This window comes from Marmota marmota, unplaced genomic scaffold (genome assembly GCF_001458135.2).
Source record: "Marmota marmota marmota unplaced genomic scaffold, marMar, whole genome shotgun sequence".
Taxonomy (NCBI): Eukaryota; Metazoa; Chordata; class Mammalia; order Rodentia; family Sciuridae; genus Marmota; species Marmota marmota.
The window spans coordinates 13,925,297-13,939,818 of NW_026000164.1; positions in this window are offsets into that span (position 1 = coordinate 13,925,297).

Below are 14,522 nucleotides of genomic sequence, written 5' to 3' on the forward strand. Positions count from 1 at the left end.
CCGATTCTCCATTAAAATAGGGTTGAGATGCAAATCTTCTTGGCACAGTGTATGAAATTCAACATGCCCAAAGTCCTGAGAATTATTCTACCCAGCCTCAGCTTTGAACACCTCATTAAATCACACCAAAGCACTGAAACATAAATATAAAGGAACCAGCTCCCCAAATCACTGATTCTCACAATTGCGAGAGGGGTAGAAGAGATTGTCCCTGGCAATTCATAGAGTCTCTTTCCAAATGTTCTTGGCTTAAGAATGTTACCGTGAAGTTCGTTAAACCTTGAGGATGGTAAGGAAAATGTGAAGAAGTCATGTCTATTTCTTCAGACTTTAAGTGAAGATAAGCTCTTCCTATAGTCATTGGAAGGGTGTAAAACACTTTCACTAAAAACCTAGTGAAAACAACCTTCCAGTGACCAGAGAGTGTCCTTATTCAGCTTAGCATTGGCATCCCTGAGAGTTCCCCCTGTATCCTGCAAGTATGGATGATGTCACCCTCGTTTGTGGGCAGATTGTGAAAAAGAGGATCTTGCGGGAAGGTTTGTGACTCCACATACTCCTGGAAAAACCTCCTCATATCCTATTAGCTCTACTGGAGTGTAACTCCAAGGGACTCCAATGCTCTGAATATTTATCAAAGGAAGATTGCTAAACTGGGTAGGTGGGAAGACATGGGCATAAAAGAGTTAAATGATTTCATGTGAGTGTAATAAATTGTGAGAAAAAAAAGGCTGTGTCCTTTACCTATTGAAGGGGCAGATATTTCTTTAGAAACAAGAGGTATTTTTCCCCATAACATCTAACCCATAATTCTGCAAATCTAAAACTAATTGTTCTCTAACTTCTTCAAATAAAGAACAGAGATCAAAATGATTTTGCAAACAGAGAGAATAGAAGCCAGTATCTTCCACAAATTGAACAATTTAAAAGTAGTTCCTATACATAATAATTAGAATGTTATCAACCTTCAGTTATAGGTTTTTCTAATGAAGAAAAGCAAGGACTTTTCCTTCCATTAATCCTCTCCCAAAAGAATAAGGCAGATCAACATTCTTAGATTAGGATATCACAGCATTCAATGCACTTTTTAAAAAGTTACATTTATTTGCATGAGGAGAAATGAGCATAATGTTATTCTAAGAATCCAGGAAGTAATGCCTACTTCAAACTTATGTAGATTCTAATTCTTCTAGAAATAAAAGATGTGGAGCATCTTCATCAGAGGAAAACACATCATTCTCTTAGAAATCCACCCTCCTGCTACTTTTGTATCCTTCACTCTTTCAGGAAAGGCACCAAAAGCAAGTACAAATGCTGTACTCTGCTGGAGTCACAAGGAATCCAGTGTAATTCAGGAGTATTTCAACTCGAATGGAAGAGGAATGCAGAACTACATGTTAAATTATTTTTATCTAGCAAGAAAAATAATGAACAATGAGAGTATCTAATTCTGTTAAGTGATTTTTTAAAAGCATGAAATAGATATACAAGCAAAACAGATACAAAGCACACCCAAGTACACATTTCTTCTGCTTATATCCATTTCAACTACTATACTGGGTCACTTGTGGATCTGGTTAAAGATGCTATGTGTCTACAATCTTGCTACATATTTTCCTTTGTTCTTTGAAAGTGTTCTTGAAAATCATATACCTTATCAAAGAATGGAACATGGAAAAATACCAACACCATATCCCTAGCCTCCTGGGAAGGAAGGAATGGATGCCTTAGAGGTTGCAGAGATGTGGAAATTGTGTCCACGCATTTGACTTGCTCTTAGTGAAGATAAAAATTTACATAAAGTAAACTAATCACAGAGAATGATCCCCTTTTCGATTGTCAGCTCCATCAAACACAGAGTAAAGCTTAAAATATGTCAGTTTCAGAGATTCTTGGGAGAATCACATGCATGCCTTATTTACTGTGAATGGGCAACCACAGATTGAGATATTAGCAATGAATGCCATGAATTTTAGACTTATAATTTCCAATACCATATATTTTTAAGATTGCCATTTTTTGCCTAATATTCTTTCTGAAAAAAAAGTAGGTACCACATTATTTTTTTACAAGACTCTGATAAATATAAGTTGAACTTGTCTGAACACAAATTCTTATAACCATGATGTCAGATTATTATCATTTGCTCCCATTTCAGCTATAATTGTGAATATTTTCTCGTACGCTGCTCATGTGTCAGAGCATTAAATAGATACCATACTGGAATGTAACCTATAACTTGATATGAGGAGAAAATAGCAAAAAGTCACCAGGATCAATGTAGCTCCTTTTAAATTTTGTCTCTTTTTTTTTTTGTTGTTGTTGTTTAAGCCTCTGTTTTATTTTTATATGTCACCTACATGCAAAGAATACAGAAAGATGTTCAACTGTACTAGTAATCAGAAAATATAAAAAAAAACCCATGAGATATTATTTTACATTCACTAGATTGGGAAAAATTAAAAAGTCTGACAATGCAAATAGTTGACAGAAATATGGAATAACTAGAATTCCACTAATGAGAAAATAAATTTGTAAGTTTTGTAAAGTGATTTAATTTGTCTTATAAAATATGATCCAGTAATTCCAGTCCTCAGTATATCCCCAACATCAATGAGTACACATATGTAAAAAAAAAGACACATACCAAATGTTCTTAGGATCACTATACAACTAAATAAGTGGAAATAACTGCTAATATCTAGTAGCAGGAGAATTATAAGTTCAGATGTATTCATATCACAGAACGTTAATCAGAAGTATAAATGAATGCACACACAAATATATGCCTCAACCTGGGTGAACCTTCAAATTATAATATTGAGTGATAAAAGCAACTTGCAGAAGAGTGTATATGATATACACTGTTTCTAGGTCTTGTGCAGTATATTCTTTTCATTCTCTGAGATTACTACTTACAATAATTAATTTTTTTTGTCTTGCTCCTTGCATTATTCTTTTCCCACAGTCCTTTTAGGCTTGCTAATTTGTTTTCATTTCAGCACTTTTCTTCCTATGTGCCAACGAAACTGCCAGTTCTCTGCTCCATCAACCACTAAGACCAACATAAGTTGATATGTTTCCCCCAAGCATAAGCAGACTTTCTGTGCCTTATTTCTGAATATGAATGACATCAAAAGATAGCCAGACATAGGAAGAAAAGTGCTGAAATTTTGTCTCTTCTTAATGAAGATGGAATGAACTACATGCTCCTCTTGAGCTGGGGGATAGTATAATGAAGTGATTATTATATAGAATTACACAACTAAATTTCAGGATTAAGCAAACCATCCTTAGTATTTTGTTTTAATGCCTTCTAAAAAATCAATAAACTTCCACAAAATGATAAGAACTCTTTAGCTATACACAATATTTGAAAACTCATAAAATTACATACTATATTGAAAAAAATATCTTTGTAACTGACTAAATTCATTATAACATTATGACATTTGAGTTACAGGATAAAAGTAAAATTCCTGAAACACCCTGACTAATCCTCTGCTTTATTCATTCTTTTAATTATGTAATCAAGAATCAATTGAATCACAATTACCTGCATAATGTAATATTAAACTCTCTAGGAAGAAAACAAATAAAATTTGGAAATCATGGTCTCCAATCTCTTTCATTTATAGATCCTGAATACACAAAGATTTTCAAAATTAGGAAAAAGCATTAATAATGTAATGTACTAGAATCATAATGATTATCATGATTAAAGGTAGATGAGACCTAAAATTTTCAAAGAAATTATAGGACTGGAGTCTTTAGAGAATTCATAAAGGAAGGAGTTAAGTGTTGGTATGTTCCTTGGAGGATGGATAATATCTAGATGGAGTTTAAGAGTGAATTCTAAGGGCAAAGGTATGAAAATGTTACAGACTTATGAACACAAGCAGTTTACAGTATTTGTTTAGTATTGCTAAACTAATTTACCTAAAGCTGAAGTAGTATCTTTGAAATGTTTTATACCATCACATAAAGTTGAATTTTGCATTTTCAGGCAGCATCTTTCTCTCCCTCCCTCTCTCTCTCTCTCTCTCTCTCTCTCTTTCTCTCTCTCTCTCTCTCTCTCTCTCTCACACACACACACAATTATTAATGAAATATAGTTTTCACAAAACCATATTTATCCATACTATGTATTATATACTCTTGATATATTTTTCTCTTTCATTTTTCCAAAAAGCCAGCTGCAATTCATTAATTTCATTAGTAATCTATGCATGGAGTAAAATCCTTATTTGAGCAGTTTTTCCTTCCAGACACTTTGACATCTAGCTATAACTTTATCTACTAGGCAAGAATTGATGTTCATGCTGATTTCAAGACATCATTTCTTTAGGAGAAAAAAATGCACTGTTGCAACTTTTGTCCAGGACTTTTCCATTTTTTTTCCATAGTCGTCTTTTGTGGGATCAAAGCTACCTGGGCAAGAGTTTCCTGCATCTGGTGGAAGGAATTCCCCCATGAGGCTACAGAGGTTGAGAGGCAAGATCAGTGGTCATTCAACTTCCACAAGGGCCTATGAGTAATTTGGAGATATTTCCCCAAAGAATAGGTCTGAGAGAGGTTGTGTTACAGTCTTTCCATGTGCCCATAGAGGGCTACGTCTTACCTTCTCCAGTCTGCTCTGTGTCTCATGAGGTTTTCCCAGGCACCTTACCTTCTATTTCTACCTGGGAGTATCAACAAGAAGGAGGGAGGAAAGCAAGCTACTGAGGTCATTTCATTTATTCCCTGCTGCTCTCCCTGTGGGATTGCCGTAGCTACATCTCTCTAGTTAAGTTCTTGGTGCCTGTCGGGAAGTAAGTGTCCATCTCCCACCCCACCCCACCCCCAGCATCTTCTCTCTCATTATACTTATTCATGCACAGGAAAATTGCCCCTGGTTTCTGCACTACCCCTTGAGGTTTCTGGATACACTATGCATATTTTTGTAGTCCTTGTTTAAACTGTTTATAAAGGTGCTCACTAAGAGCAAGACAGTAGCACCTCATAATCATAAATTAGTATACTTCAAACATGCTCTTTGAAAGAGCACCAATAATACATATATAAGAAAGTATATACCAGTTAACATTTATAATTTTTAGAGGTTTCTGTATTTATTCAGAGGAACAAAAGTTTAAAGATTTTTCAGGGATCACGATGCTTGTCCTAGAGAGAAACAATATTTTGGCTCTCTTAAGTTTGAGCATATTAGATAAGAAGTTCTATTGAGTAGTATCAGGCTGTCTTTTCTTGTTGTAAGCTCATTTCTATTTGCACTATTTTTATCTCCCACTGTTCATGCATGTTTTTTACCAATTCACCTGAGTCTTCACTGATTCCAACTAGTTAAGTCACATCAGCACCTTGGGATCACATAGGTGGGATGTTGGAGGATTGAAGTCCTAATGAATTAGATTATGACAACGAAAATATTGAAGCTTTCTATGCTCGGTGGTTAAAGTTAAGCCCTATCTTTGGTAAACAAAAGAAAAAACTTTCACCACATGATCTGTTTTAAGGATAATTGAATTAAGTTCTCTGTGGCTGTCACATAATGTGAATGTTATTAACAATAAGTTTTATTCATATTAGCTCAAGGATCAACTGCCATTTAGTGGCCTAAATAGTGGAATTTCTGCCCCTTCTGCTGTGATAAATGGGCTCATTGCAATTGAAACTCCAGTTGAACTTCTAGCTTTCTAGATTTCAAGTGTTCTAGATCCAAAGTCAAGAGCCAATAATTGAAATTCTTACCAATTTTTAGAGATTTCCAATATATTGTCTCATAGCAAGGGTAAAGGGAGAGATAGTAGAGGTTTGCTCTGAGATGTAGTCAATAAGGGAGAGGCAAGATGTGTATTATCTGATTCAACTTTTCCAAAATCTTCATGCTCCTTCCCTTCATAGTAAGCCAGTAGATATCTGGCTGTCTTAGGTAACTTGCTTTGGGAAGGTTTAGTTTAGATATCTGTTCATTAAACGAGGAAACTTAACTGAAGCTGGCAAATTGAATTCTGACATTCTGTTACATGGATCCTTATCAATAAATTCAACCATATCCAAAATAAGACTTCATTATCCTAGGAATTATACCTCCAAAGTCCTTCATTATAAACACTGTTCAGTATTAGTTATATAGATTGATTCCTGAAAATCTCTTTGGACACATTTCCCCTTCTAAACACTGATTACACAAGTATCCATAAAAAATAAAATCAGTTTATTTTTATTAACTAATTCATGTATTCATTTATGCAACATGTTTATTAAGTGTTCAGTTATAGGTGCTAGGAATACAGCAAAGAGCAAAACGAACAAATCCCCCAGTTTTCATGGAATTGACACTCCTCTGGGAGATACAGACAATGAATATTGCTCTGATTATCAGTGCACAGAAACCCACCATGGTTTAGAACAAGTCATTTTATTTCTCATGGTTCTCCTAGTGGTTTGACTGCTCTTATTTAGGACATTGTTTTGATCCATGTGTTGTTAGCTTGAGGGGCTCACACGTCCAACACGGCTTCTTAGAGGAAACAGATGAAAACTGGATTTGAGTGAAATGCTGGAAGGCTAGCTCTCTGTCTTGAAGTCTCAAGACTTCATTTTCTCCATATGGCATCATCTTTTCCTTTATGGTCTATCCAAATGGATACTTAGACTTTTAATTTAATAAGACATCTCAGACCTCAGCAAAGCTCAAAATTGAAAGCCACCAGGACTGCAAATTGATGTAGCCAATGTGGAAAGCAGTATGGAGATTCCTTGGAAAACTGGGAATGGAACCAACATTTGACCCAGTTATCCTTCTCCTCCATCTACACACAAAGGACTTAAAAAGAGCATACTACAGGGACACAGCCTCATCAATGTTTATAGCAGCACAATTCACAATAGCCAAACTGTGGAACCAACCTAGATGCCCTTCAGTAGATGAATGGATGAAAAAATATGGCATATATATATACACAATGGAATATTACTCAGCAATAAAAGAGAATAAAATCATGGCATTTGCAGGTAAATGGATGGAGGTGGAGAAGATAATGCTAAGTAAAGTTAGCCAATCCCCCTCCCAAAACAAATGACGAATGTTTTCTCTGATATAATGAGGCTGATTCATGGTGGGGTAGGGAGGGGGAGCGTGGGAGGAATAGACAAACTCTAGATAGGGCAGAGGGTTGGGAGGGGAGGGGTGGGGGCAGGGGGTTAGCAAGGATGGTGGAATGTGATGGACATCATTATCCAAAGCACATATATGAAGACACGAATTGGTGTGATCATACTTTATATACAACCAGAGATATGAAAAATTGTGCTGTATATGTGTAATAAGAATTGTAATGTTGGGACTGGGATTGTGGCTCAGCAGTAGAGCGCTCACCTAGCACGGTTGGGACCCGGGTTTGATCCTCAGCACCACATAAAAATAAAGACATTGTGTTGTGTCCATCTACTCCTAAAACATAAATATTTTTAAAAAAGAATTGTAATGCATTCTTCTGTCATTTATAAAAGAAAAATGAAAGTCATGTATAGTTTACAAAAAAAAAAGAAGAAAAAAATTTGAAAGCCACCAAACTCTCTTAAGACTTCATCCAGCAATTTGTCTGATAATATTTCTGCCACTCAAATGTTAACATGAGTCAAGGGCTGGATTTTAGGGGAGTCAACTATCCAAGGAAGCTATTTTAGGAGGCATAAGTTATTGGGGCCAAGTTTGAGCAAAAGTACACAACAGAGTAAAATATATGGTTTAGGATAAATGCAACAGAAAAATAAAACAATGAAGAGCAATACATATTGCTGGGCAAAGGTTGAAATTTCAAGTTCAATGACTGGAGAAGAACTCCAGGAGAAGGTGATCTGGAAGGGAACAAAGGTAGCAAGCCACACGGTTATTGGGGAAAGAACATGTACAGGCAGAGAAAGTAAGAGCAGTGGGGCACAAGTTCTGGGATAGAAGTTTCTAGTGAATTCTAGGTATTCAAGGGAGTGTGTAGATGAAATTAAGCAAGAAAAGGAGAAAGGTGCTAGAGATCAATGAGAGTAATGAGAAATGGGGTCAGTATCAATGAAGTATGGGCACTTATTTCTCTTGTGAGAAATATTGCAACGGAAGCAAAACAGAAATGTTGGCAAGAAGTTTGATGGCTTAGGTTTTGTTAGGTCTTTAAATCCTCACCAGTAAAATTGGCAAACAGCTTGGATCCCATTATTTTCCTTAAGATTCCTGTAAGGTAAGTGGAAAAGTTTTTAATTAAACTTATCAAATTGAACAAGTTGCATGATCCATTTTTGAGTTCAGTTTTCATGGAACATCTGTAATATAACAACTGGTTAAAAGGGATGCTTAGGGCATGGTGTTACAGGAAGGCTCTGAATTTCAGTCTGTGTCTCAAATTTTAGCATCAAGTTCATCATTTCCTCAGTTTAATTTATCCATCTATTGAAACAGCCACTGATTCCTAAGATTTTATAATTAGTATCTCAGGAGACTCTGTCAATAATTTTGTCTATCAACCCTTCATTATTAATCATGGACTCTTAATCTCCCAGTTTAATGTTAGTCTCATCCCTGACATTAATGTCACATGACATTTTTAGCTCAATAATGAATTCCACATACTCCAAGATCCCTGGGGATCTGTTCCCAACTCTGCTTTTATGCTTGTTTCTGATACTATTAGTGTTATTTAGTTGCAAGAAATAGAAATTGCTATTCTCAAACAAAAGTGTATGTGTGTGTGTGTGTGTGTGTGTGTGTGTGAAGGATTTTCCTGAAAGTATTATATGATAGGTGATTCAAAGAATTAAGTAGAAGAGCCCAGGAAAGGGGAAAAGATTAGGTATATTGAGAAGCTAAAAGTCACAAATGCTCTGAGCACCTGAGCATTTTGATACCTCCTCCCATGACTTATATCATAAGATTTGGCGTGTGTGTGTGTGTGTGTTTTCTTTCCTTCTTAGGACACTGCCACTGGGAAGGAGACTCTCGTTGGCCTAAATTGGGCCAGATGGTGCCCCTGTTGTTAAAATCTAATAGCCTCCATATTGGCAGATCACCAGAATTGCATGGAAATGATGTAGAGCAATTCTTCAAAGAAGAGCCTACTTGTTGGGAACAGAAAGGAATATTAAAAACAAAGTACTAGAATGATAATATTTTAATTTATGATTTTCAACATTAAGAATGAAAAATACTAAGGAAAAAACATCAACATGAGACCAGACATGAATCTACTGTGCGAAGATTTGGATGCAAAGAAAAGGAGCTTAGGAGGCAATGAATAATTGTTACTGATTTTTCGTAGACGACTGAAGTGACAGTATATACTTGAAGAATTTTAGTCTGTCACCTAGAAGTGGTTAATATTATAAATTTTAATGGTGAAGCATTTAAGATGGGAAGGCAATTTAGAAATTCATTGACATTTTCCAGCTGAGAAATAATGAAGTTCATTTGGATCTGTCATTTATTTTGCTCCCGGCTACCCAATTATTTTCTCTCTAGATTATTCCTTTTTCTCTTCTTCTATCACGGTTGCCTTTGTGTTTTCCTTGTGGGTCAAGGAGATCTGGCTTCATAATGCATTTTGCTTCATGCATTGGGGGCCTAATATCACACAGGGTGGTCTCTCAGGGAGTGAAGCCGGGTTAGAAAGCTGACAAGGTGCTATAATTTCCAGGATTCTGACCTTCATAATCCTACATTCTCTTTATCATGAATCAGGTCACTTAGACTAGCAGTCTAAACACCATGGATTTTGTAAGCCATCCTCTACTCAGTTATTTATGATATTCCAACATAATAACAACAAATTTGGTTCAAGTTAACCTTGCTTCTCTCATGCTCACTTTCAACCCAGGGATAAGAATTAGGGTGATGCTTTATATCGGAGGTAAAGTCTCTCTTTCTATCCTGTCCTTACCTAATTCCTTTTTATTCAGCTCCTTTAAGACTGTTTTCCCCTTTCCATCATCCTCCACCAACACACTGGGTTAGTCAGTTTTTTGTCACTGTGACCAATAAATCTGACAAAAACAGCTGAGAGGAGGAAACATTTATTTTAAAACATCATGATGGAAATGCATGGTGGAGGAAAGCTTCTCAGCTTATGGCAGCCAGGAAGCAATAAGAAAGGAAGAGGCTGAGAGATGCAAACCCTTCTAGAGCACACCCCCAGTGACCTACTTCCTTCTACCAGTTCCAATCTCCTTGTAGATCATTCAGCTATTAATGGATTAATCCACCAAATGGATTAATTCACTGATGTGGTCAGAGCATTCATGATCCATTCATTGCCTAAAACCCCACCTCTAAATCCTGCTGTATTGGGGACCATTTTCAACACATGACCTTCCAGATCCAAACCATAACACACACCATCACCACCTCATGTTGCAGTCTTGCTGTGAATATCTTAATATGTCTGCAACGACATGTGATGCAAATAAAATCTCCAGGCCAGGACACAGCTCTACATTCTGCCAGATTTTAGAATGTCTGCTGCCATGATATCCAGGTTCAGTTTGAGCAAACATTTTTACTTCTTGCTGGGTTTCCCTAATGTCAGACTCTGGCCAACCTGTGGCCTACATGTATATCTTCCTGGTGGATTTTTGATTCCCCATACTGTGGTAGTTTTCCACTCTCTGCAGATCAATTTCCTCCCTGGTTTCCTTCCCATGAGTAACTCTTATTCATGTATAAAGGTCTCTCCTTCTAGATTTAAGACAGTCTTTATCTCCCTTTCTTCCTACAAATAAGTCGCTTCATTTTCAATTAGGTGCTATGATAGGGAAGTTTATTAAAATGAAATAGAAATGGATGAAAAAGAGAGAAAAGAAAACAATAGATAAAGAAAACATAAAAATGTGAATTTTTATCCACATACAATGAAAAGAATGTCCCTAATTCACATCTGATACCTTAACCATGTAAGAGATCACAGAGTGCCAGATGTACAGACAAACTTCAGAATAGTGTCTCAAAAGACCTATTTTACAGGAATAAATAAATAAATAAATAAACAAATAAGAAGGTATTGAAATACACAAATGACCTCAGGATTCCTTGGTTTACCTTACTTAACTTTATCTGAACTGTGGTCCAATAGAAATTTGGATTGGCTTTTTAGGAGCTTAACTAAAGTGTAAGCTTAGGGAATACACCTTTGCAGTTTTAGCATTGCATTCTAGGACATGTAAGGTGCTAGATTTAGCAAATAAAATACAGAAGGTATCCTTAAGTTTCAATTTCACATAAATAATACATGAAAATGTTAGTATAAGTATGTCAGAAATATTGCATGGAATATGTTAATACAAAATTATTCATTGATTATCAGAAATTTAAACTTAACTATATGACAATAAACACTATAATGATTTCTTTAGCCCTTTATCAAATGGATCTATGGTTACTACACACTGGAGGAAGAATTCTTAGATATTTTGAGATATATTGAACTTGACAGTGACTTGACATTGATACTTAGAGATTCCAAACATCATCACGCCTCCCCCTACCTGAGTTGAGGCTAACAGGAACAAGTGAAAATGTGCCCTGGATAAAGTCCAGGTCACAGATGGCCTGTTCCATCTGCAGACCCAACCAGTGGTCTCAGTTCCAGACTGTGTAATTGGAATTGATATGTAATTAGTTCACATGTGCCAGGGCAGCAGGGTAGGTTGCCCAGAGGCTGAAGAAGGTGCCCAGAGGCGGCATGCAAGACATATGATTTATTGGGGTAAGCGTACAAGAGATCAGTGACTGCTCCAAGAAGAGTTCACTGGTGACAGCCTTAATTGGTAGCACCTCAGTCCCTCATAGTACTTTTTCTAGTGGTCACTGGCTGGACTAGTGATACATATCCTCTCCACAGTACCCTCAGTTCTGTCAATTATCAGTGAGAGGGTTTTTTATATGTTAGGCTGCAGAGACAGTGACACCATCAGCATTAGTTTACTTTGTATACCAGCATCCCAAGGAGCATGAGTCCTGGTGTATATGCAAGAAAGCCACTTTCTATGATATGCACCTAAACATTCTGGCTCTGGATTTCTCTTATTGTTTTTTAACTTGGCTAGGTTTTAGGGAACAGGAAGGAGGCATTCAAAGATGTAATGCTTTACTACCCCCTTTCCTTTATGGAGAACACATTTAGCAATTGGAGTAACTGTGATATTGGTTCATGGGCTTCAAATAAAAGCTACCATAGAAAAATTAAAGCTGCCATTGCATTGCAACCAATACATTTAATCAAAATTAGAATCACATTCTTGGAGTTGAGCTGATAGAGATTATCAATATCATGATAAACCTAAAGCATGTAGGGATTGTGGTTCTCATTTTCAGTCTCTTTAATTTGACAGACCAGTGTCTTCAAACACGGAAAGGTTTTGAAAAGTTAATAGCATACTTCAAGAATCTCCAACTGAAGCTTCTGTTCCAGAGCTGGTATCATTAAGGATGCTCAGCTATACTATAAGCATCCATTGATTTGAAAAATGTGTTCTTGTTGATTGCAATTAGAAAAAAGAACCAGAAACAGTTTGATTTTGTGGAACAGAAACTATTCATTTATAGTTTTGCTTTAGAACTACTTTAACTCTGGCATTATCTGTCTCAGTTTAGTTATTTGAGGAGATTTTGACCATCTGGACATTCCACAGAACATCAAACCAATCTACTATGTCAATGACATCAACAAATCAGACAGGATGAGAAGAGGTGGCTTGTGTGTGAGAGATCTTGATAAGACACTTATGTTCTAGAGAAGGTAAGATGAACTCTATGAAAATTCAGGGAATTTCCACTTCAGTGAAGTTTTTAGGTGTCCATTGGGAAGGGTGTTGACAATATCTCTATTACTATAGACTAAAACAAATGCCACATGTTGCTTATGCTTCCACAACAAACAGGAGCAAAAAGCCAAAGGACTTGGCAAGCCTCACTGGGTCTTAGAGATAAAATATTTCACACCTAGTAATTAGTGCTCTGGCCCATCTACCAGGTAGTGCCGAACTGTCAGCAGCAAGTGTGACATTAATTAGGAAAAGACTCAATATTAGGTCCAGACTATGGTGCATGCCACCCTACAGCTGAGGCATCATGAGCTAGGAGAGATGCCATGGAGTGGCCAATGGATGTCAATAGTAAGTAAAGATGGAATAATCATCTATGAAAAACTCTAGGGCAAGAAGGAAAAGATAGGCCCTTGGAGTTTCAAAGCATTGAACTTCTTGTCAATTCATCAAACAAAACTTATATCTTCCTGGGTAGACTACAGGAGTTTCTATAATTCCCTGTTTTTGTCAATGATTATCATCAAAATTTTAAAATCTTTTAAGATATGAGTATAAAAATGATTAGTTTTATACTATTTCTCAACTATTTATATGGAAAAAATAAGTATAGATTTTCTTTTGAGCTTCTTGATGTCTTGTAAATCCAGACCTTTGCAAAATAGAAGCCAAGTAGCTAAATCAAGATTTATTCCACTCAAAAAAACAACTTTAAAAATTAGGGAAATAACAATATGACTGGAAATATTTTCATAACTTTTATATCAACCGATACTTTATAATTATTTATTTTTCTATATATATAACATGATTACTTCATCTTAGAGTCTTCTAAATATCTGAAAATATCCTGATTCTTGAGACTAGGTTTTTAGATAGTATGTTAGTCAGCTTTACATCATTGTGACCAAAACACCAGAGACAAACAATTTAGAGGAGGAAAGGTTTATTTTGGCTCATGGTTTCAGAGGTTTAGGTTGTGGTATGTTGACTCCATTGCTTTGAACTTGAGGCGAGACAGAGCACCATAGCCAAAGGGTATGATAGAGCAAAACCATTCCTCTTGAGGCAGAGCCTCTCAAGGCAGCCTGGAGACAGAAAGGGAAGAGGCCAGGAGCAAAAAATATACTTCTAGGGGAGTCTCCCAGTGACTGATTTCCTCTAACTATGTCCTCCTGCCTGCAGTTCCCACCACTTCCAAGTAGTCCATTCAGCCACCAATGGATTAATATATTGAGGAGATCAGAGCCTTAATGACCCAACCATTTCCCAAAAGCCCCACCTCTGAACATGACTATTTATATATATAAACATATACATATATACACACACACACAAACTTAGTTATTTATGTAACTATACATATATAACTATGTAAATAATAATAAATAACTTTAAGCTGAGTTTGACATTCAGGACAATCAAAGATAATTGCCCTACACTTCTGTGTTTGGTTTTATTTATAAAATCCATTATCTATAGGATATTAGATAATTCAAAGGAAAAAAATAAGAATTCCATCTAAATATTAAATGGTAAATAAGCATAGTCTTCACCTTTCAATGCCTGTTTTACATTTAGCATCTACTTCCTGTGACTCAACTTCTTCCATTTAGCAGAAATCTTCCTTCTGTGAAAGTCATTGATATTTCAGGCTCTAAGGTCCTTGTTACCTGAGACTTTAAGGAGCCCACCTCTGCTGTCCTACTGTGCAT